The sequence below is a fragment of the Cuculus canorus genome, chromosome 2, assembly GCF_017976375.1.
Source record: "Cuculus canorus isolate bCucCan1 chromosome 2, bCucCan1.pri, whole genome shotgun sequence".
Lineage (NCBI taxonomy): Eukaryota > Metazoa > Chordata > Aves > Cuculiformes > Cuculidae > Cuculus > Cuculus canorus.
In genome coordinates, this window is record NC_071402.1 from 145,842,778 (window position 1) to 145,866,430 (window position 23,653).

General features: G+C 37.6%; 1 long non-coding RNA gene across 1 annotated transcript in view; it reads right to left on the minus strand.

Annotated features, from left to right (window-relative positions):
• The window catches only part of LOC128851450 (uncharacterized), a 134,738-nt gene extending 111,723 nt beyond the window's left edge, over positions 1-23,015 (minus strand). The window contains exon 1 of the long non-coding RNA XR_008448837.1: positions 22,873-23,015. This is a non-coding gene — a long non-coding RNA (uncharacterized LOC128851450). The remainder of the gene's footprint in view (positions 1-22,872) is intronic.
• Positions 23,016-23,653: the final 638 nt, after the last annotated feature.

Sequence of the window (23,653 nt, forward strand, 5' to 3'; positions counted from 1 at the left end):
TCTATGTGATGAATCAATTCAACCTTTCCTGGGAGTGTTGAAATCTATATGCAAATCTGTATTTACGACTGTCTGTACACCTCAGTTACACATATATTTCAATGAGGTCTTTTTGGAAAAAAAAGCTTTGAATGACGTTTTTTTCACACTCCCTCTGAAGATAGTGGAGAATTTTTGTTTCAGTTGAGTTGGGGTTTCATCCTTTTCTCTTTGGTAACCTCCCACTTATTTGTCATAAGAGGACATAAAAACACCTGTGCGGGACTAGACCACAGGTCCATCTCACTCAGCATCTTTCCTCTAGCAGTGTAACAACAAGGCAAGCACAGCAACACTTGCCCGAAATACAATCCAACAGTCTGCAGCACGCAGCTTCCTTAGCTAAGGATGATGTCTTTGAACTTATTACCTGTCACACTATGGATTTTTGCAACTGCTTTTTGAACTCCATATACTTCTAGCGTCTGCAATATCCTGTGGCAAGAAATTCCCCAGCTTGCTTAGATGCCATAGGAACCCTCTTCTCTTTTATGCTGAGCTTTTCTACTACTCAGTTGTAGGTATAACTGGTCTCCTAGTTTTTGTGCTGCTATTAATAGATTCATGCTCCCCTTCCCCGTCTCTCATGATTTTATGCACATTTGTTACAGTCCCCCTCAAGTGGCTTTATTTCAGTCTGAAGAATTATTTGCACTGGATACCGAGTTAAAATTTAAATGAGGGAATTGGAATTGCCCATATAATTCAAGATGCAGATAAATAATGAATTTATACAGTAATTTTCTCTCTTTTGTTTTCTTTTTCCTAGCACTTCTTAACACTTGATTTATTTTTTCCCTACTAATGAAAACTGAGCTGACGTTTTAATAGAAGTGTCTGTTAGAACTCCACAATTTCACTCCTAAATTCCTCATCACTTTATAGGTGAAGTTAGAAGTTTTTTCCTGTGTGCATTGCTTTACCTATATTGAATTCATGTGCCATTTTACTGTCTAATTATTCAGTATCATAAGGTCCTTCTACAACACTTTATTCATGTAGGCTGTCATTTCTACTACCTTGAATAAAAGTCCCATCACCAAGCTTTACCACCCCATTCTTTACTTCCTCAATAACGGCATATTGTTTAACCTCTCTGGCTTGCAGTTTCAAGTGTTAAGTGTAAGAGTTGTGTATGATCACAACACAGTGCATCAGGAAAGAAAGATTTAGAAGAACTGTTGCACAATATTTCTATCCCTTTTATTACCTTTTCCTCCTCCCCATCTGTCTTATATTCCCCTGTTTGCAATACTCTGCAGAGAAAAATTATGTCATTCAAGAAACTTACACTGATTGCTGCTCTCAGAAAAGAACATTTGGATAATTAAAAGGTGACTTGTCTTTGTTCTGGAGCCTTTTCTAACTGAGCTAGAACTGGGGGCAGTTCTGAAAAAGAAGTTTTAATGTATATGTAGAGAGAATCATAATTTTGTTCATTTAGTGTGCTGTTCTGACAGAATCAACTGCAGTTTTCTTCTTGCCGTCTGGTGGGCTGACAAAAAGCTCTCCAAGGCCAGAACAAAAAATGCTCCAGGGATCTGACAGTACACAGGATTTATGTAGCAGCAGGCCATCATCCTATTCAGCAGCATTTAGCCAGAGTACTTTGCCTTGCCTCTACATCCAATTTCCATCAGTCAGAAATGTCAAGGGACCAGAAGGATTTAAAAGCAGAGGGTAACTTTATTTGAGGGTTGGCTTAGTCATTCACAACATGCAGGAAGTATGTACTTTGAAAGGCAGGAAAAAACAAGGAAAGTTGTTTTCAAATCTGACTGGCAACAGATTATTCAAAGAAGTTCCAAGAAACACAATCTTCAAGACTCCTGTTTTCCCTAGGTCCAATGATAATAAAATGTTCCTTTTAGATTTCATCCCCCGAAGTCCTCTCATTGAATATTGGACTTTGATTAAGCTTTATCCAGACAGAAAAACAGAAAAACAGAAAAACTGTGAATGTCCCAGGTCAGACAATACATGATTTGGAACTCATTTTATTATTAATTATAATGTGAAGAAAACTGTGCCTGTCCTTATTTCATATACAAAGATTTAATTTTTTTTTTTTCCAGCAAGGTCTTTGCTATTGCTCTTCAGGTTGCTTTCTTGCTCGAGTGAATCGTTTGTAGCTAATGACTCCAAAGTTTTCCAAAGAAGAAACAATCCTCCATGCTTATCCTACAAGAACAGTGCCAGGATGATATCATTCCTTTATTATATAATATAACGGTTGTATAAGTTTCATATAATCAGACAACATATATACAGCTTATGAAACCAGTTGATATCAAGAACAGCTCAATATTTTACGTGATCACCAACTCACTGTAGTTTAAGACCTTTATGTCCCTCACATTTCCTAAAAACAAGCACCTTCACCTCAGTGACACACACCAGTTCACCTCTCTTAACAGGATGACAATTATTTATATTATAAAAAATGAGAGAGACCTCATAGGAATTTCAATTGGTCATGCAGTTTTGTCAGCAGTTGCTCATGAGTATTGCTAAACTTGTGCTTTCTATGAGCATCCTTGTGAGTATTTACTTTAACCTACACATTTTCACTGGAAACAAAGGTTGTACCAGAGTTGAAAATCTGAATTTTATTCATAAGCAGTTTTTGCAGTCATCGTTGAGCCTGAAAATGATGCTGAGTTTGCTGTAAGAGTGCAAAATAGCAATTTAAGCAAAATCACCGTCATGCACAAAAAAAAAAAAGTTAGAAATGTATTTGTATGAATAGTCAAAGAACTGAAATGAAAATTCCTCTTTTCATGTATTAGGCTTCTCAAAGATTGTCTAATGAAGATTATAGTGATTCCCTTTTTACATTATGAATAGATGTGTTCCAAAAAATAATTTTGCTGTGTTTCTTCGCAAATATTTTTTGTTGACCACAGGCTTCAGCAGCTACATCTTTTAACATTTCAGCAGGCACCACATTTTAATTCTGTTTTCCTCCCAAGAAATGTCACTTCCAGAATAACTTCATAGAAAATATTATTAAATGCACAAAAAGATGTCTTGAAGCATACATATGAGACTATGTAAAATAAATCCTCGAGCTCACCTGTATGTTAAGAAAACCCATTGTTTGTTGCAGGCAGACAGACTAGATTTTCCCTCTCTCCTTTGAGGACAAAAAAGGAAAATGGCAGCTGTACCTAGCACAAGGCATTGCCATCTGCATGCATTAGAGTAAAGCCAATTTAATTCTTAGGATAATAGGACTTTCCAAGCTTCCAAAGCTACAGGCAAAAAGAATATATTCCACTTTGTTTTCTCAGATCCTAAAACTGATTTTCCTCCTAGCTGAAATGATTGCCTTAATGGTAGAGTATTGATATTAGTATGCTTACTTTGTAAGCACATGTTTTGAAACAATATCTGAATAAAGAATTCTGTAAAGGAAATAATGAAAGACAGGTAAGGTCATCTGTCACTTTTTGAGCCCTAGGAAATCATATCATTCTCAGAAAATCGGTTTCTGTATTAAAAATGTACACAAGAAAATGAATGACAGAGGATGAGAGAGAAAACAAGAGAAGAGCTACTTTGTGTTTCCTTTTGATAAAAAAAAATCTGTATCAGTCAAATGAATTTTTTGCTGTGACGCAATTCAGATGAGTCATAATGTTGATTCTTATACCAAACACATCTGAGAATCTGCGAGATAGCAAGTTCAGACCCATAACGGAGAGAATTATTTATCAGTCTGAGTTGAATAAGACATCATTCATTTAACAGAAATTAGAAGTAGCTGCCTTGGCAGAGTTTGCCTGTGGAATTACAAGAAGATGGGCAAGAATTCTTACAAAGCTGAAGAAGTCTGTTTACTGACTTGAGCAGACTTTGAAGGGAGTCTCTTTGCATTCTGCTTGCAGTGCTCTGTGCACAAAGTTATCCTTATCTTTAAATGAACAAATGCTGAAAATCTTCTACCCTAACAGTCTGTCTCAGCAGAGAAGGATAAATGTGCTCAGCTGAATGCACAGTTAACTCTCTTCAGTAGTGCTTTACACGTGGACCATTATTTTCATCTTCATTTTTAATTATTTGTTTTGATTTGGAAGTTCACTTGCCTTCATAAGGGACTTAAGGATTTTTTGTATTCTTCCCTTGGCCTCTTTTAATCCTAATGAAACAATATATTAAAATTTAAAAATTAAATATGCTCTATTTTGCCCAGTGTATAATCCCCATTTTAAATGGCTGCAATCATAAGGCAGTTTTTTAAGATGTAGGACTGAATTTGCATGTGACTGTTGCTACTTTTATTCCCTATAAAAATGTTATTCAGAAAAGAGCTATATATTCTAGGCAGATAAGTGCCTAGTTTCATTTTATAGTATTCATGGCAGAAAAGATTATATTTAATGTTTCAGTCAGGCCTCTAATATGATTCATTGTTTTCCCTCATTCATAATTTTTTTGAAAAAGACCCTGTGGACTTAATAATCTTAATGCTTCCGTTAAAACCTTTCTGAAGGAAGCATCCTTTCTTCCATTTTAAATTATACATTTTGAGTTTTACCATAGCTTAAGCTGCTATTTGATAAGCAATGAAAAAGTATTAGCTGATCAAAACACTTCCAATTTTGACATATTGGCAATCGTGAGAAAAGTAACTCTTTAAGTCCAAATTGCAGAAAAATATTTGAAAAATAACACGAACTTAAAAAATCATATCTTGTATGAACAGTACTAGATGAGGATCAGCATATTAGTCTTATCTATAATATTAGCTCTAGAACTTATAACCTAGTATAACACCTTCTTTGTTCTATCAACAAGCATTAAGCTTAGGTCAGGATCCTCGAAGAGACTTTCATGAGGATGCTTCATTAGCGGTTGGAGTCCATCTTTTGTTGTTGCTGTTACTCACTATATTTATTTAACTTCACTCCATTTCTAGCCATTGACATACTAACAACTGCAAAACCAGTCCTGTAGCCCATAGCTTTATCTTCAATATTTCTTTTCTTCTTCACTTGTCTTCTCAACTGGTGGTTCCCTGTGCAAGTCAGAGAGATATAACAGAGACACAAACCCAGCTGCAGCTCCAGGTCAAGCATTCCTCCTCTCCCTCTGTTGTCCCTTGGCCCCTCAGCACAGTTTGCAGTGGTGCCAGCAATGTACGCAGCCATGGGACAGGAGGAGGACGACAAGGGCAGAAAATCACAAAGGAGTGAGTCACCAAAGAAAAAGTGTCAAGAAGGGATAAATAGAATAGAAAAGAGAGAGGAAGAACAAGAAAGACTGTGGTAATTTCTCAGAATATAGGAACATCTCTCATACTAAAATGGAAGGAGAAAATAGATGATGGGTTAACAGGAATGGATATGAGAGTTTCACCACAATACGTCCCAAGTGTAGGAGCTTTGTCAAAGCCCTTCATGCACTTCAGGGAAATAATGTCTCCTCTCTTTAAGGATGATGGTACTCTGCTCAAAACTCTGATTTTGATTTTTAAGAAATAATGTAGTAGGGAGAGCAGCGCAAGAGTTCTATGAGCAGCAGGAAAAGATCTTACAAAATGTTGGTCCTGTACATGCTTCTATAACATTCCACTACGCTCTTTTAATGGAGCACGAGCCCAGCCTCAAAACTACTACCCCTTATAGAAGGGCAGCAGCTATTTTATCAATGAAGTCAGTGAAGAAGAAGCAAGCCAAAATCCAAAATGTCAGACTAAAAGTCCTCTCAGTCTCTCAGCATGCACTTTCCTGGTCCTCACAAGGTCATAATTTCCCTATGTTAGCTCCCCGGTAGCTAAGCCTGCATAAAGATCAGATTTTAGGCATTAAACATAACTGTAGGGGAAAAAAAAATTCTTCAGTGACAGCAGAACAGGGCTCTCAGAATTATTTTAAAATCAGACATCATCTCTTTGTGTCTACCAGCTACCTCTTTACTTGTTAAAGAAGTCTGATCTTAACAGCTTGTTCCTCTCTTATATCCTCCCTCTATACAGTTCATTTATTTTGACCAAATTATGGCTAACTGCATATGATGTTTTATATGCAGTAACTTTTTCACCTGATTAATTTTGGCTAGAATTATGGGAACTAATGAAACATGTGATTTTGAAATAATAAAATCACTTTATATCCTTAAGCAAATCGAATCCTTTCCTTCTTGCAAGAGATCATCATGCGTGATTCCACCTGAATGACACTTATTTTTCTATTCAATTTTTGCTATGCCCAGCACAAAAAACCCACCTTCCTTGACTCTAAACATCTTTTAGAACAGCCTAAAAGAGAATACAATTTAGATCTTTGTTTCACATGGTTAAATTTTGGTGCAAAATTGACTGCATTACCATTTTTTTCCAGTGACAGAACGCAGATATTCATATTGTCCAGAATAATATGTAGAGACTTAAAATAAGTGACCGAACTTTCTTATCAAAAGCAATCTCATATTTACAGGCTAATCAAAGTGACACTGTCAAGGTTGTTAAGTATAAAAATTTCCAAAAATTGACAGTTTCATCTGAAAGTATTTACCTTAAAGAGACACTGTCAGCTTTAAGAAATCACATTTAAACTTGATCTGAATTTAATTAGTAACTTTAAAGAGCTTATGGTTTACTTTCCTTTAATTTTTGGGTGGAGATGGGGAGGAATTGAGGGGTTAGCTTTCCCGGCTTTTATGATACATCATCCTGTAAAATTTCCAAATGTCTAACCAGCAAGAGTGTAATCCTTTCTAAAGCAACTTCAGACGTGTTTTCAAAGGTAATTCTTCACTTAAAGATGCAGATTTCAGTGGCAGTAGAATGGATGCTTTTTGAAATGGCAGGAGGCGCTTATATAAATTTTAGATTTGTAAATACTTTTGCAAATTGGGTCATTGAGTGTTTAAGAACCTGTGCCACTGACAGAGAGTGTGAATAGTATTCCTGAGTACTTTTAGTGCCTTTAAAGTTTTATTCTCCTGAAAAAATCTTTTCCCTGTGGCAGAAGTGACTTAGACTGGACTCCTGGAGCTGCTTCTCTGAGCAGTTACATGCCTTCACAACCCGAATGAAGTCAGTGAGTTAAAGCATCCCTCTAAATATTTCATCTACACTGGACTTTTTTATAAGATCTAGCTATTCAATGTAACAAAGGACACACACTGATAGAAACCAACACTATGATACAAATGCCAAGGTAAAATATTACTCATGTCCCCAAGTCTGTTTCCCAAGAAAAGTTTAGAAAATTGGATACAATTTTAAGGGTAAAGTTCATGCTACACTGGATGAAATGATGTCTTCAAATAATTACTTACAGTCCTGTTGTACTCTATTGTGTAGGTTCACACAGAGGAATATGTCCTATGTTGAAGCAATTTCAAAGGAAGCTGATGCACAGAGATGACCATTAATGCTAGGCTTCTTTTATGTAGTCAACAATATGGCTGAATCTGTGAGAATTTTTGGCATCTATTAAAAAGCATGAGATTCAAGTGGTAATCTAGGAGCTGAATCCATCACTTACTTTTTCCTGTTCAGAGTCGCAGTTGTCTACAACTGTCCTCTAACACGTGACATTGTAGTTCTAGGAAACTTGCTATGAAAGCCTTAAATTACTCAAATTTGGGAAAGAGGGAATGACTGCAGAGGAGGTGAAATTCATACAATGTAAACTCTAGCTGTGTGTTCATTTTTGATGGCAGCTCTCCCAGCAAACACTTACTGATTCCCTTTTCTCACCTTTGGTATCTTCAGTTCCTCCATGGAACCTTGCACTGTTTTCAAACAACATAATTCCGCTGGATTTGGTGCCTGTGAATAGACCCCCATTGGTCAGCGAAGTCACTAAGGTCACCCAGAGAGGGTTGCCATTCAAAGAGTTGCATTTTGCAATAGAATAAATATCCTGTTTGATATGTATACTAGACTCAGATTTACTAGGATCAATTTACTGTGAATCTCTGGTTTACTTTGGAAATAATCTGAGGTTTAGATGGCTACCAGCTCAGGACATCGCATGCTGCTCCTAGTACTACTGCTGAATTTAACCAGTTGGGTAGTTGTTGATCCCATACATGTCTTGCAAGTCTTAGCATGACAACTACCAAAAACTCAGAAAAGCAGATAGTCATGAATTAAAAATAGCAGACTACCATTTCTCACTCTGCAAGCTGCCTGATTGTTTCTCATTGTGCCTAACAACTTTACAACGTTAATGCTGCTTCTGACTTTGGTTTCTCATGCCTGGTGTATTATCTACCCACCAGAGGAGAGATTTGGGCACATTGTAAGTGTAACCCACTTTCAGGGCAAACCTTTCTCAAAGGACTCTCAGTCCAGTGCCAATACAACAGGTTTGCAAGCCAGGCAATTATTCTGTCTCACACTTATTCTTTAAAACAAGTTTTTCATGTCAAAAGCGTTACCACACTGCCCTTATTTCTGGTGACGTATTATCTCTGCTTCTCTCAGACAGAGGGGCTTTATAAATGTTCAGCATCATCTCATATATTCTAATAATAATGCATGTTTCATTTGCCACATTGAAACAGAATTACCTCAACCTACTTTATCAAATCTCTTTGGAGAATCTGACTTTAACCTGACATGTTAGGCCCATTAGAGACTGTAATTATTTAGGGCTAGTTTTACAGGTATGAAAGTAGGAAGGATATGTTGAGTTGTGACAGATAGTATCAGGGACAGACTTGAGGTTAACAGAACGAGGGTGTCGGGCATATTGTTACCTCTTTAATAGAATAATTAACACTTAGCCCAATCAATCTTGCATTTTTGAATGTCTTGCTGATAGGTCATGCACTATTACATCACCACGTGAGAGACTGCCAATGCAAATAGGTCACTGGAAGTCATCTCTGTGGCATCCTACTGTAAATCTAATATGGTTTAAACAGAACAGAAGTGTGCTTGGATGAATAACAGATGAAGAATCACAAGTTCAGAAAACTGTGTTGGCTAAAAGGAATGTTTTCTTAAGCAGGATAAGCAGCACAGCACTGACCCTACTACTGATATCTGGGTACTGATATAGCTGGAGGTCTCCGAATCTAATAACTGTAGAAATATCTTTAAACACTAAATCTCATTTTGCAGTTCAGTCCACGGGTTAACAAAGATTCCCCCTCACCCTCCCCAGATCCCATTTATTAAAGAACAAAGAGGCGGCAAGTCCAGCTTTATTTCTTCAAATATTACTGGGTGGTGAATTTAAATGACAACCTTTTCACACAGACACAGGTTCCTCACTTCCCAGCTCTCTCTGATGTAGCAGTATGAGCAAAGTTCATCCTAATGGCTAAGGCATGACTGCAGGGAAAAGTGATCTGTTCCCTCTTGGGGCACAGGTACCCCAGCACGTGGCTGCATTACTGCAGCGTAAGGAAGGATGGGGGTCTCCAATATGTTTGAGACCTAGGGGAAATCCCCTGCATGCACGTTCTTATTTCGTAGTGTCCTGCTGTGAATGCAAAAAAATTTCTGCAAGTCGCTGCCCCGTTGTAGGTCATCCATGGGCTGCGGTCCCTCAAGAAGGTCCCTGACTTTGGTTTTAGTGTTTAGTGCCCTGTACTAAGACTGTGCTCCAGGTGCTGATTTTTTAATCATATATGTTTAAGCATGTTCACCATGTGCTTCTTTGATGGTTAAATGGTTAATTTATGTATGCAATGGTTAAATTTTTCTGCAGGTGGAGTTCCTACACTGTTTCCCTGTGCCTCAGGGCAGGCTGTCCCATGGTGGTCCCTCCTTGCCTCCACGCACACGACTGCCTGTTATGGCCCCGGCTTCTGACAAGGTTGCTTGTGTGCCCAAGCAATCTGAATGCTGTCGGTTGAAAGGAAGCAAGATCACATCTTTCCTACTCTGCTGCTCGTCTATGTGTGCAAGTCCTCAATTAATATCAAAGAGCACATGCTTATAACAGGCATAGAAAATTAAGATTTTCAGTATCTGATAAACAGCCTAATCAGCTTAATTTGAAGTGTGCATTATTCACAACTCTAAAGTTCAGTTTCAGAAAGAGATCACACAGAACTGCATCTTGTGCTGTAATTTTAGTTTCCGTCATTGCCACCACATGGAGGAACACGTTTGTCAGCTGCACCATTTGCATGAGTTTTGTGAAATCTTTTATAGCTGAAATGTTCAAAGCTTAAAATTCCCATTCCGTATGATTTTTTTTTAAATAAAACCCTAACCCCTGCATTTCATCTAGAATGAAATAACAATCTAAAGTCTTCCAGAGAAATTAAAACGTATCTTGCCTTCCAGAAATGGCTGCTCCTGACTCCCACATCTCCTAAGTCAGTTCCAGAAATCATGCAGTAACATTAAACACTCACACTGCCTGGATCCAAGGTTACTTGGAGACTCCCAGCTCAGACTGTCTGGTCAGACAGGTCTGTTGTTAGGTGCTGTGGCTGTCAGGCCTGTCCTTTGCTGCAGGAACATCAGTGTTTGGCACAGGAGTTGGCTGCAATGCAGGATCCAGACCTCTGAATTTGGCTCAGGAAGTCAAGGGTTGAGCAATCTGCCAGGGCTCTGACAGACATCTCCGTGCCATTCCGGAGCCAGGATGCTTTCATAAAATATTTTGGTGTTTCAAGTCACCCTTGCTCTTAAGAGCTGGCAAGTCTTTATAGATATGTGATTTTCCCATTTACCTGTGGGAAAAAGGACAAATTGCAAGTACAGATTTACTTCCCTCGACGTGTGAGTCCTGAACTCCACTCAGAGGTTGAATTGGTTCCTCTCTTTTCATTTATTATCATCTTCTGAAGAACACTTTTAATAACAACAGGCTATCTGCAGTGTCTCTCATTTAAGTAGCAACTATTGATTGACTAGTTAGAACTTCCGTGCTTTATGAATTGTTCTCTGGAGGTGACGAAATGGGGAAATCAATGTTTCAATTTGCTTTTATATTTCAACCCCTAGTGCAAGTTAAACTTTTTCTAAGCAAGATTTAGAAGATGAAGACATACTTTAAAGTATCAACAAATTTTGTGGGTGTAGAAGGAACAAGCATATCATCAGATGTTGTTTATCAAACATGATAATCATGACAAAAACTAGTAGTTTAAGCCAGTGACAAGAACTTAATCCAATTAGAGTTCTTTATTGAATAAGTAGACCAACTTATATCTCAAATGATTCTAAAAGCATTTTAGAAAGGCTCAAAACCAAATAGCTTGAATGAGTGGTGAAATACTCTTATTATTGTGGCTGGCGAAAAGCACCAAGGCACAGACTTCACTCCCTGATTGCTATTATTGCCATGGCAATAGTGATTTACTCTATCAGCCTAAGTTCATCCAGAGGCAATAAAGTATGGATTTACACAGATTTGCAGTAAAAATATAGTGGAAAGTAATGATGTATAGGCATAGAAGCTGCTGTTATTTGAGTCACTATTACAATTTCTAGGAGCCAGAGTAGTACCACATGATAATTTACCTACCCTACCACAGCAGAAAACCTCTTTACACTGAGAATGAGGTACAGCATAGGTTAATCTTAATGGCTTATATTGATAGATTAAGTGGATACATTTTGCCCATGCATCAGTTCTGAATTCCAATGACCGGGTATACACTATGAATTTTGTAAATTTTGCTATAGAGTAGATACTACTTGTGTTCAAAACATTGAAAAAAAAGCACATGTCATGCATAGTTCTATGTCAGAAGTAAAAGAAATGCACTTTGAGGTTTCTACATATTGCCAAGAATATTTGGAATAAATGGACCTTCAGTCTTATGAAATACAAATTTTTCTAAAATAAGAGACACGTATAACTGATGGCCATACCAGGCAGAAGCAAATGATTATTCAGATTTTAGAATAGCCATAAAGAAATGATCATTTCCTCATTTTTGAAGAAAAACTGGAGAGAAGGGTGGTATATACTCAGCCATTATTTCAGCAGATGGGGCACATTACATTTGTGGTTCAGATCTTGCTCTAATGTAAAGACAGTGCCTCCATCAGCTTTAAATGCCTAGTTCAACATCTTTTGAAGGTACTGTTTATCCTGAAAGATCAATAACTTAATCAAGTGTTTATTATTGTGATGATGATTATTATTAAAAAAGAATTACGAGCTCTTGCTTAAATGAACACAAGTTCTATTTATATCCGTGCTTATTATGAGGGGTGTAAAAGTTAGACATTCTAATGAAGCAGCAGGACCATAAGCTGCCAAAACAAGGTTTAAAAATAAAATTTAAAAGGTACTAGGAAAGAGGAAATTTTAAAAAGCAAAACTAAATAAAATACTCACTGCAAATTACCTATAAAGCAATCTAGGATAATAAATACTGTAGGAGATAGAAGAAACAGCATTTCTTCTCCCCAGTCTAATTCAATTCAGAACTAAGAATTACAATTACAGCTGCCATTATAAAAAAGCATTATAGCTGAAAAAAAGAAAAGAATGTTGTATTCATAGCCAAAGTTAAATAGCAAAACCATAGGTTGCTGGATCCTCAGGTCAAGATCCAAGCTTAGCAGACGTAGCTTCAGGTCCTGCCATATACTTCTGATATAACTCTGAGAGTCTTCAATCCATATTCATATCTCCCCCTTCAAGAACTGTATCACAGGCCAGGGTAGTTCAATGGTCCTATTGTTTTCACAAGGAGTGTAAAGAGCCTTATTTTCTCTTGTGACCTGACCAGCAATCAGATGTATCTTCTGAGAACCATCTGTCCTCATTAGCAACGAGAAAGACTTGTCCTGTCAAACAGGAAGCCTAAAGCCAACAAGAAAGCTGAGTACTGCAAGTACCTGACCAAGCACCTACCTGAAGGGTTCTCAGCTATACACCTATCCGTAAGAGATTAAAAACACTGTGGTTATTTTGACCGTAGAAATTTTTTGAAGTTCCAAGAAGACAAGGTGTCAGCTCCTCTTCTATCATGCGCTCAAGGAAGAATGTCCAGCCTATGGCCCATTGCTTCATCTGGACCATCAAAAATATTCCCATCTGTTCAAAAGCCTGATTAATGTCACTTTCTTTCCAGATGATCTCCAAATATAGGTGGGACCTTAATCATTCCAACTGTCTTTATGCTAGTTTTTTACCAAAGATCCCCCTAGCTCCCCCAATCACCCCCCTTTGCTGCCACTGTCATGTAAAATTCATTAATCCAAAACCATTACAGACCCAAGATGCCTGAAGCTGTATGTAAGTGAGATGGCTGTGAAAATAAGCTGAGTCCTGTTTTCTGGTCCCTGTTCACAACACTGTATAGGCATTTTCATCCAGTGATACATGCAAAAGCAGACACCACAGATGGGTCCCAAACTGAAGTTTCCTCCCTTGCGTAGGCTCCTTACATCACTGCAGCAACAGAGTACACTACTTATTTTTACTCTTGCTTTTATTCTGGTCCAATTACTCTTGCATCATTGATGTCATGACAACCAGATTCAAAGGGGGAACAGCTCCTTCATAGTCTTGCCTTGAGCTTGATGGTGCACTCCCTTGGGATGAGATCAGATCCTCTGAGAACAGCCACTGCACAAATCCCCCCACTCCTCTGCATGAGTACTTTGGCACTGGTCAGCTTTGGGCTGTGCATAGCAGAACATGCCCTAGTTAGGTTAAGATATTAAGGACAATCTTTTTGGTCATGGAAATTGTGGAAATAAACCGTCCTCATGCTCAGCAGAGCCAACCACTCAAGTCACTCTGGGAAATTATTTGATTATTCAAAAGAATGCAGCAGAAGCCCAACATGACTTTTACATGATTTTTAAGGTCTCTCCTGTCAGTCAAACCCTATGCATATTGCAGGGTTGCTTAGGCATAGTGTTTCACTTCTTTTGCCAGAGCTTCTGATCAGGTGCAGAAGCCTCTATTAGGATGCCTGGGGAGGTTTTTTTGGCTCCCAAGTATATACATTTAGTGATCCTATTCACTTTCAAGCTTTATGCAGAGTGTTAGAGAGCAGTTTGAATTTTTCCTTGAGATTTCAGTGGAACAGCTCTCAGAAAGCTATCAACACCTTTTGTGGGTGCCCACTGTGGTCCCCAGATGCTGCTCAAAGAGAAAACAAGTCCCTCACAGGTGCTATATCTGTGTTAGATGCCTGTGTTTAGTCACTGAGCCACTGAAGTGTGACTAAATCTCCATTTAACTGGAATTTAGGAATGTAGGTGAGAATAATAATTCCCAAACTGTAAGGATGTTTTGAGAATAAGCTTACTGAAGTTTAATTCATGCTCCAAAACCAGAATGAGAGAGCCAACGAAAAGAGTTCTTTACTACTTTCACGTTACCTAATGAATTTTCAAAGGTCAGGCCCTTTATTATTATTAATGTACTTTTATCCTCTTACAATTACTGAGGCAGAAAGAATTAGACCAACATACATCAATTGGCTGCTAAAAATGTTGTGTATTTATTTACCCTTAGAGACATGTATTTTGCATGTATCCAGGGATAACATTTTAAATACCTTTGTTAGAAAATGTTGGAATAAGAAACCTATTCACACTTACATGGCTGACTGAAATACTGAATTCTCACGGCATAAACTGTCAACTCACATGGGCTGGCCTAGCTGCCAACCTACATGCTGCTGCGCTGGCCATCATGATGGTATGCAGAGTAAATGGATAAGAAATTGAGATAGTAGGAAACTTTAAAAAAAAAGACAAAACAAAAATGGGGAGGGGGAAAAAACAGGGCTGAAATTACAGAAATCTTTCTTCTGTGATGTAGAAACTTGCTCTTTTTCCAATGTGCTCATGTTTTGATCCCAGTGCTGTGTTATTACTGAGCCTGGGGAAAAAGCAGATTTGAAAGACTGCAGTAAGCTATCTCCATTAGTGCTAAATGTGTTTCAGGGCTCTTGTTTCTGTTACAGAAACAGAAAGGAAGAATGCTTTGTCACGTGGGAGGTGTTGAAAGGTAGGTTTGCTTGGGCATGCAAAGTTGTATTTATGCCTACAACTGGCCTGATGCTCTGCTGAGGAAAGCTTCAGTGGAGCTGGTGAGCTGAGTTGTCTGTACAGACAACAGAGGCTCCTAAGCACATCTCCTGCTTTGTTATGATTTGAGCACACAGTTAATTTTTTTAACCTCTCATAGAAGTGCCATATCAAGATCATGTGGCGATAAGTGGACCCTTTTTTTCCATTCCTATTTCAGTGGGGTGGGTTTTTTTTTTTTATATATACTCAAAGAAAAATATTGATGGAACAAAAATAATTTTCAGGCTGAGAAGGTACAGAGGCACACAAGCCACAGGCAGCCTGGCAGATCCACCCACCCTTGCCTTGACCAGGGTACCTCCCTCAGAGCTGAAGGACCCATGTTATACTTGCTGAGGATCGCAGCTAGAGAATCCAATGTCTTGTGGAGTAAAGTCAACTGCAGAGGGTTTTATGGCTCAGTTTTACTGTTTCCCTTCACTTTCTATGGCCACCACTGCCATCAGTAGTTTAGTGGTTATGCTCAGCACTGCTCTCTAACAGCAAAACATTAATTGCCCACTCAGATACCTTAAGAAGGAGCCATGGCCTTCAATATAGGGGCAACACCAGCAGTGAAAAGCAGCTCCTCCCCAACACTCTTTCACGCTCCCTTCCCTCCACCCTCTCTACATTACAGTAAGATTTCTCACTGCTAGGTAATCTGCACAGCTACCACCACTTTAAAGTGCTGAGGGTGGTATAACAGAAGGAGGGCATGCTATCTTTCAGCACATGACTACAGTCCAGCAGAGATAATCGTTTCAAACTACCTAGGAAAAAATAAGCAGTATAATAATGTTAGTCAGGTAGCTTTTTCTACCTTATCAACACCTGCAGACACAAACCTGCACTGACAAATGCTACACCAGAGGGTAGGATAAGTGGAATTAGAAAATATTACCTTCAGGAGCTATTGGGCTTCCAAACACGATATGCAACAGTAATGTAGATAGCATGGAAAAACAGACAATAAGCACAGCTTCGAATTCAAACATGACCTTCAAAGAGCTTTTTCTTAGAAACACAAAGTAAAAGCCCTAAACCTTTGAAAGAGCATGACCAAACAATAAGCCCCCAACATTGTGTGCACCTCTGAGAATTCATTCTCAATAATGGACTCTCAGGAGTCTTTTATCAGTGTTTTAAAGACTTTATTTATCAAATTTGAAAGATACCTTTTCTTTACCCCATTTTTATCACAGTCTCAAGGTATCTTATCAATATTCACTCAGCAACCACAAGCATATTTCTAAGCGACAGTACAGAACAGTATGTGATAAACTGGAACATTTTTGTAGCTCAGACCAATGTTCAAGATAAAAGCACATAGGCTCCTGCAAAAGCAGCAGGGCTTTGGCTGAAATGTCAGAAGCAACTATTTTGTGGGGAGTGATTTATTAAACTGGCACTTCAAATACTGGAAGAGCTGTTCTAGTGCTCCAAGCTAGGTTTGAAAAACCTAGGCTTCCTTGAACTGTAGGTTCAAAACTGGCAGAGTCTAGTAACACTCCTCTTACACTTCCAAGTGAGACAAATTGTGCTCTGTGAAATTTAAGGCAGGATATTTCATAAGCAAGATCTTCCATAAAGTGAAGTTGTGTTTGCAATTCACAGACAGTAGAAAGTAATGACAATTTTTATTGGGGAAACGGATGTTTCCAGACATTTTTGGTCAAAGCTGAATAATTGCTGTTCTACTTCAGTAGTGGGTGAAGAAAACTCTTACATGAATACAACTTGAGAATTCTCTAGTGTGAAATACACTTCCAAGAAAAGAAAAAGAACTGTAATCATTAAATGCATTCTTTCTTAAGCAAGTAATTCATGTAACTAGATGAAGATTCTACAATGAAATAAACTGCCAATAAGATTTTGTAACTATAACTTCAGCAAAGAAATCGGATGATGATTGATTCAGAAAATATTAAATTTGTAGTGAATATTCATTGCCAAAGGCACGTACTGTGTGAATGTATATATGACATAGAAAACATTTGTAGCCTACACATAAGACAAATGAAAAAACTTGGAAGATGACCAAAGAGAACAACTTGTGAACAAGCAATCAAAAAATCATGTTGAAAAGATGAGTTAAGCAATGCAAAGCCTTGTTCATGACCAAATCTTAAAATCAACCTAACAATTAATCCTGCAGCACATTAACCTGACAATACTAGTGCTAGAAGAGCAGCCAATGAAAGAAGACCAATAGCAATATTAAATTCTGCAAAATAGACAAAATGTTACCTTGTACAAAAGCCGCAGACAGCACTTTTATTTAAGCATTCCTTTTATTCATCTGTTAGATAGGCAAGGCAGACTATTACAAAATTGATCTAAGGCACATCATGATTCAGTAACATGACTATTATAGGACATTTTTGGTTTGTTACTCTTGATCAATTACTACGTGCTCTATATAATAGAAATCATAGGCGTGTTGACCAAAAGGAAAAAAGAATTATTGAAAGGGATATTATAGAAGCAAAACTTGACACTAAAATGCACAGTCATTTACAATCAGTTTTTATACAGTGTGTTTACATCTTTTTTCTGTCATTATTGTGGTGGAAATAGCAGTGGTGTAACTGTTCTTGGCCTCAAAAATGTTAAGAACTAGTGCTAGAGCTAATTACATAGCGCTAAACACCTCTAAGTCTCCTGCTATCATGATATACAACGTTTTTCCTTGGTAGTACTTTTTTTCTGAGGATAAAACAGGACACAGAGTATCAGTGGATTACAGAAATTGTAGAGCTTTCTGATTCTGAGTAAAAACTTCAGCAATTACCTATGTGCAACTCATTTACTGCAAGCCTGTTAAATGCACGGTTTAACTCCTGTGCTTGGGAAAATTGGGAGTGGGAGGAGGTGGCTTGCTGGCTGTGTCAGGGCTGACCAATCTATAAAAATCAATTCATATCATCAGCTTTAGAAAGGTAATCAAGTGTTACGTCTACATTCCCCTAACAAGTTCTAATCTACTGAAGGTTTAACTACAGTTGATTTAATGAGGCTACTCTGAGAACTGGAATGAACTTTGGAGATTTTACTTAAGAAACAGTAGATGCAGGAGCACTTGGGATTTGATAACTGAGGATGAGAAGCCCTTGTTAATCATGTCTTCCTAGAAGCCAATAATTAAAATCTCAATTTTTTCCTAAAGGAATTCTTGCTTCACTGTGTCTGCAAATACAGTCCCTGACAATTGTCATATGACTTTCAGGTTAAATGTTTTCATCTCTAGGACAGTAATTAAACAGGTCTTTTATTTTTCTAAAGTCTGCTAAATTAATTAATTATTAGAGCTCCCTGAAAAGGGACATCTACTGCAGAATGAATCTGCTATAAAGAGCTAGGACCTGTTGTGGCTTTAAAAATAGATTTAATTCTCTTGGAATGAAAAAGCTGTTCTGTTCTCATAAATCACCATTTTAGAAAGGGGTGGGAGAGCACATCAACACAGTCTAGGAAATTTTAGTTTGGGGAATACACTGGGTCATTTATTTTGTTGACTCTTTTGGTTTCTTTCTAAATACTGCCTCTACCAAAGTGTGCAAAACAAAAACTACACAAGAAATACGGTATCTTGTGCAACTTGAGTTTATTGAGAATGGAGCTGAGCCATTGATAGTTCCTGTAGAAATGCTTCCTACATTAATTCCATCATTCTTATTAAATATATAACATACTCTGGTGAGAGAAAGAAATAAAGGTGACATCCAACCACTGCACGTAGATACATGCAACAATGCTTTACACTTAGCAAACAGGTTAAAGAATTTTTTTGTTTTTCTGTTCTTATCTTAAAATATGTCAGTTACAGGAAGAAACAATAGGGAATTATTGAATTAACGGTTTAGCCGGCGTTGTCTTGAAGCTATCCCGAGTTCACACTGTAATATAGGAACCTACAGGTCACTCCTTAGCTGATATGAAGGAACCAATATAATCACAATGTGAAAAATAAAAATTAATAAATGAAACAAATAATAAATTGGTTCCCCATGGATAGCAATAAGCAAATGTCTTTCCTCTGCACTGTTTCAGATTCTTTCATAATACCAGTCCACGATGTTCAAGGTTAATTTTAAAAAGCAACTGGTAATAAAGACAACCTCAAACTAAGTTCCTTTTGTCATAAAATTTGCTCTAAGCTATATATAGTTTTCCTTTGATTATCGAAGCAGGAAATAAAAATGCAATTAAAAGAAAAGAAAGAACAGCAAAAGCAAATACACTCATTTTATTATCCGTTTATCTTCTCACTTGTCATTTATTTTCCCTTATGGAGGCCACAAAGGTTTTCAATATATTTGAATCTCATACTCACAGTCCTCCAAGGGCATTAACCATTAGGAATCCATCTGCTTCTGTTGTCATATTGAATATGATTACATACATGTAAATTTCTGGTGCTGTGAAACATGCATTTGATTTCAGCCAACTGTGCTTTCAAACACATTCCTGAAAACTAATTCATAAAGCAAAGGGCACACCCACCTTTTGTGTGTGTGTGTGTGTACCACCAGATGGGGAATTACTCATATTGTAAGGATTAATATCTTCCAATAATATTAATAGTAAATTTCCCAGTGGGATATTTAATACATTCACATCAGCACATCATAGTGGAAAGTGTGTGGCCAATAATCACATGGGGTTAATACACACAAGCTTTGATGATCTTGAAGCCAGACTTTCAGCTGGTGTTCATTGAAATGCATCTCCATTTAATTCCATGAAGCAATGCCAATCGATACCAGTTGAGAATTTGGCCTTTCATCTGCTTTCTTTGACAAAGCTGGAGTCAAAAGTGCTAGAATCAGTTCTTGGTAAACTTTTAATCTCACTGATACTAAACTTGATCCCTCATAACCAGATCCTTCATGAATTCCAGAGACTTAATCTTTGTGAAATAGTTTTTCATGAATAAATACTAATGACTTTGTGGCACTGAAAAGGGAAACGAAAAAAACATGTTCTTGCAAGAAAAAAAGATGTGCTAGAAACACTAAATAAATTAATTTCAGCTTTTATAAAAATTCCTAACTTTTTAATTTTAGCAGTTGAGAAAGAAGAATAACTTCTGCCTGGTCTTCCTACTATATCTGGGAGTTGTTCAAAGAGATAGCCAGAAAAGTGTTTTTTAAATTAAAGGCATATTTTGCGAAGAATGACATTTTAGGTACAATAGTCACTCATAGCAGACCTCAGCTTATTCTGAAATATAAAGAGATTTATTTTCCCCTACCATAAGGAATTTGAAGTGTATGGAGCAGAGTGAAGTGTGTTGGGCAGAGTCTCAAGTCAGAGGTCCTACTTAATATATGGGAACTCAAGAATGCTGTTGGAGGCAGCTTTTACAGTGCATCACAGAATCCAAATACTTGCAGTCAGGAGAAATGGAAACTGTGGCAAACAGAAATGGAAAAGACCAACTGAAAAAACCTCATGGGGAATGGTGAAAGAAACAAATAGTGGGCAGTAACCGCTGGTCCCAATAAGGGCACCACATAGCACAGGCAGAAGACATGGGAGCCACTGGGAAAGTGGGAAGCCAAGCAACTGTGACAAAAAGCTCAGGAGTGACAAGCTGAAAATAACCCCTCAGCAGGACCTTGGTTCACCTTGAAAAGTTACTGAGAGAAAGGTGATTATGACCTTGGTCTGATTTCATACAAGGAAAACTTATCATCTCATGAACTATGACTTCACCCGAACTCATGGAAACAACTCAAATTCAGCCAAGCTATGAGTTAGTGACCATTAGTTTGCTATTGGCCTCTGAGCTTGAAAGTAAAATATTTGCTTTTAATCTGTTGCTGTTGTAGGTGGACTATAAACATAATGAGGGAAAGTGAAGAGAAAAGATCAGAATTTTCAAGAGAGATCTATTTCAGATTAAAGGGTTTCAGAAATAAAAGCAGATGCTCTGTGAATAAGTGTAGAAACTATATAATGTTTGTAACCACATTATGGAGGAACTGACTGTCTACGAAGACCTACTCATGAACCGGAGCGTGTCACTTACTCCTGTTGATAAATTGACTCATCAGCTACAAAACTGCCCTTCAGCTCTTTTTACTCATCACCACTAAACATGTAGAGGTGGCAGGTGTCATGCATTTCAAACAAGTCCATTCGAGTAATAAGAAAGTAAGCTAGAGCTGAATATTGCTACAGACTTAAGCTATAGAATAAAAACCCAAAATGGTAAGGGAAGTCAGAGAAGACAGGTAGGTGGGTGGAGGGTTATGCTGCACTAATCTTCCAATTCTTCTAGAACACAATGGTGTGATTATCTAATAGAAGAGGTAGATAGAAACTCAATTTCCTCTTCAACAGGACAAAGGCCTTGGAGGACTTAAACTTAGCTCCTTCATAGTATAAACATGTCAAGTATTTAATTGTTAAAAAGATAATGCTTCTTTCCTGTTTGTAGTTTTAACTCTTGGAACTAAACTCATGATGCTTCCACTTGGAAAGAGAATCAGAGAATGAGGTACCAAATACCCTACTAATGACAAAGACAGCTGGAAATGCAAGTACTTAAAACCAGTTATTATTTATATGTGTTTTGGACTGGATTGCTTTCCAAAAGGTTATTTCCTTGATAAAATTATAATTTGCTTCTATGAAATGATCAAATCACTGATGAAACTCACTTAAAAGAAAGTTACAAAGGTTCAGGAAAAGTTGCAACATTAAGTGTCTTTTGTTAAGTACTGAAAGCACAGTAAACCATGTAAAGACAGGCGATGCTTATCCTGATCAGCTTTAATGGATCTCAAGAAAGCTTGGGCTGCTGCAAATTATTAAGTTAAAATCATGCCAACATACTTATGGTTCTGCATATTAGCAGTGTTAACTACTCACAAGATTCAGGAGGGATTATTACCTGACATTTTCATGTCCTTCCTGAACTCCAGAGTGTGACAGTTTGAATTAAAAGAAAGTTATCTCTGCCAGGAGAGGATAAAACAGAAGTGACAAATACTTAATCAAACCAGAACTTGGGATGTTGAATTGGGTCTAAAGGTGATTACCGTCACCAGTGATGGAATGTTATCCACCTACATGTTACATCAGTGAAAAATAATAAGTTATTATTTTGAAATTTGTGAAATGATTCATCCGAGAATCTTATGTTACAATGACAGAGGAGAGATTTACTGCATTTGTATTAGAAAAAGGCTGCATATTTCAGCTTGGACTCTGAAAATCACTACAACAAGAGATAAGAAGCTTAGCTATGTCACAGGTAGAGGGAAATATTAAAAAACAGACTGTGCATTTCAGGTTCAAGCTGAATTGGGAACAACACAGAGACTGCAAAATTCTTGCAAGCTTTTTCAAACTGCCTTGGCAAAAATCCTATCAGATGAACTGATTATTGTAAGCTTTCTACATCTCCTAATTAGCAGCAATTACATGAAATGAAGGGATTCTGTGGGGTTTCCCACATTTGATCAAAAGTATCTTAGGAGAATGGCTACTCGGTTATGCCTAAGCTAAAAAGTAGTTACTTCCTGTTTCTGGATTCAGTTCTGAACATGTATGAAATCAGTGTTTATTACTGAAATGTTGGATATTTGAAGTAAACAAAGTAGTACCTGTGAGGATACCTTCACCACTATCATCCTCTCGTTAGTTATTTCCTATTAATCTGCAGTATACGAAGTGTCTGAGGCATCATTCCCATTTATTAAAATTCTTTATCTATATGGTTGGGTGATAAAGAACAAACATATTGTTCCATCTCTTACTAGCTAATAGCCACCGAGACTTACACAAACGGTATTTGTTTCATGTCATTTTTTTTTCCCCACCAAATATGTCCACCAGGATAGACTTACCTTCTGATTTTTGTTTCTAATCCTGCCAAAAAATGCAACTCCTGCAGTGCACAGGAAACCTTGAGTAGTATATATTCCATAACAAAACTTCAGTCTTCAGCATAGAGCTGTAGGAAGCGGATAACCTCTTCTATGTAGCTGGAGTGCTGGTGACCAGATGACTCATGGAGGAAACCCAGTGTTGACACAGACATACAATGCTGTTGAAAACATTTTGTTTAGCAATTGTTTATTTACCCAGGAACTTGGTACCACATTAGCACTTTTGTTCTGACTTGGGATTCACTGATTATTTCCAGAAACACTGACTGGTATCGCACTAGAAATGCTTGAAAACAAACATGCATAATAGAGTCCCATTTACAACTGGGCTGTCTGCTAATCACTTGGTCATGCTGTGCATTTAAGCAGCACATGAAGTTGGGAAAAGGTCCAGGAGTTCAAAATACTTGCGCCACAATTTTTTATTGGCTTTTCCACCAGTAAATGCTTTCATCTAAACCTAGCTACTCTGTTTCTTTGTCAACTACAATTTGGCACAACAGTGTGGGTGCAAGAAAGTTTGTATTCTCCAAATAAAAATTTGTGAGTCAGTCATTAAAAGACTATGTTTTAAACCATTCAGTTTGTGTTTCTAGTGATGTGTAGGTGCTCCTTGCGTTCTCACAGTATTTGGTAATAAGCCATAAGGCACAGATGAAGGAACCTAGTGAGCTAAAGAGAGAGTCTAATAGGATATCACAAACACTGTTTCTCCCACTTGAGCATGATTTTATATGCC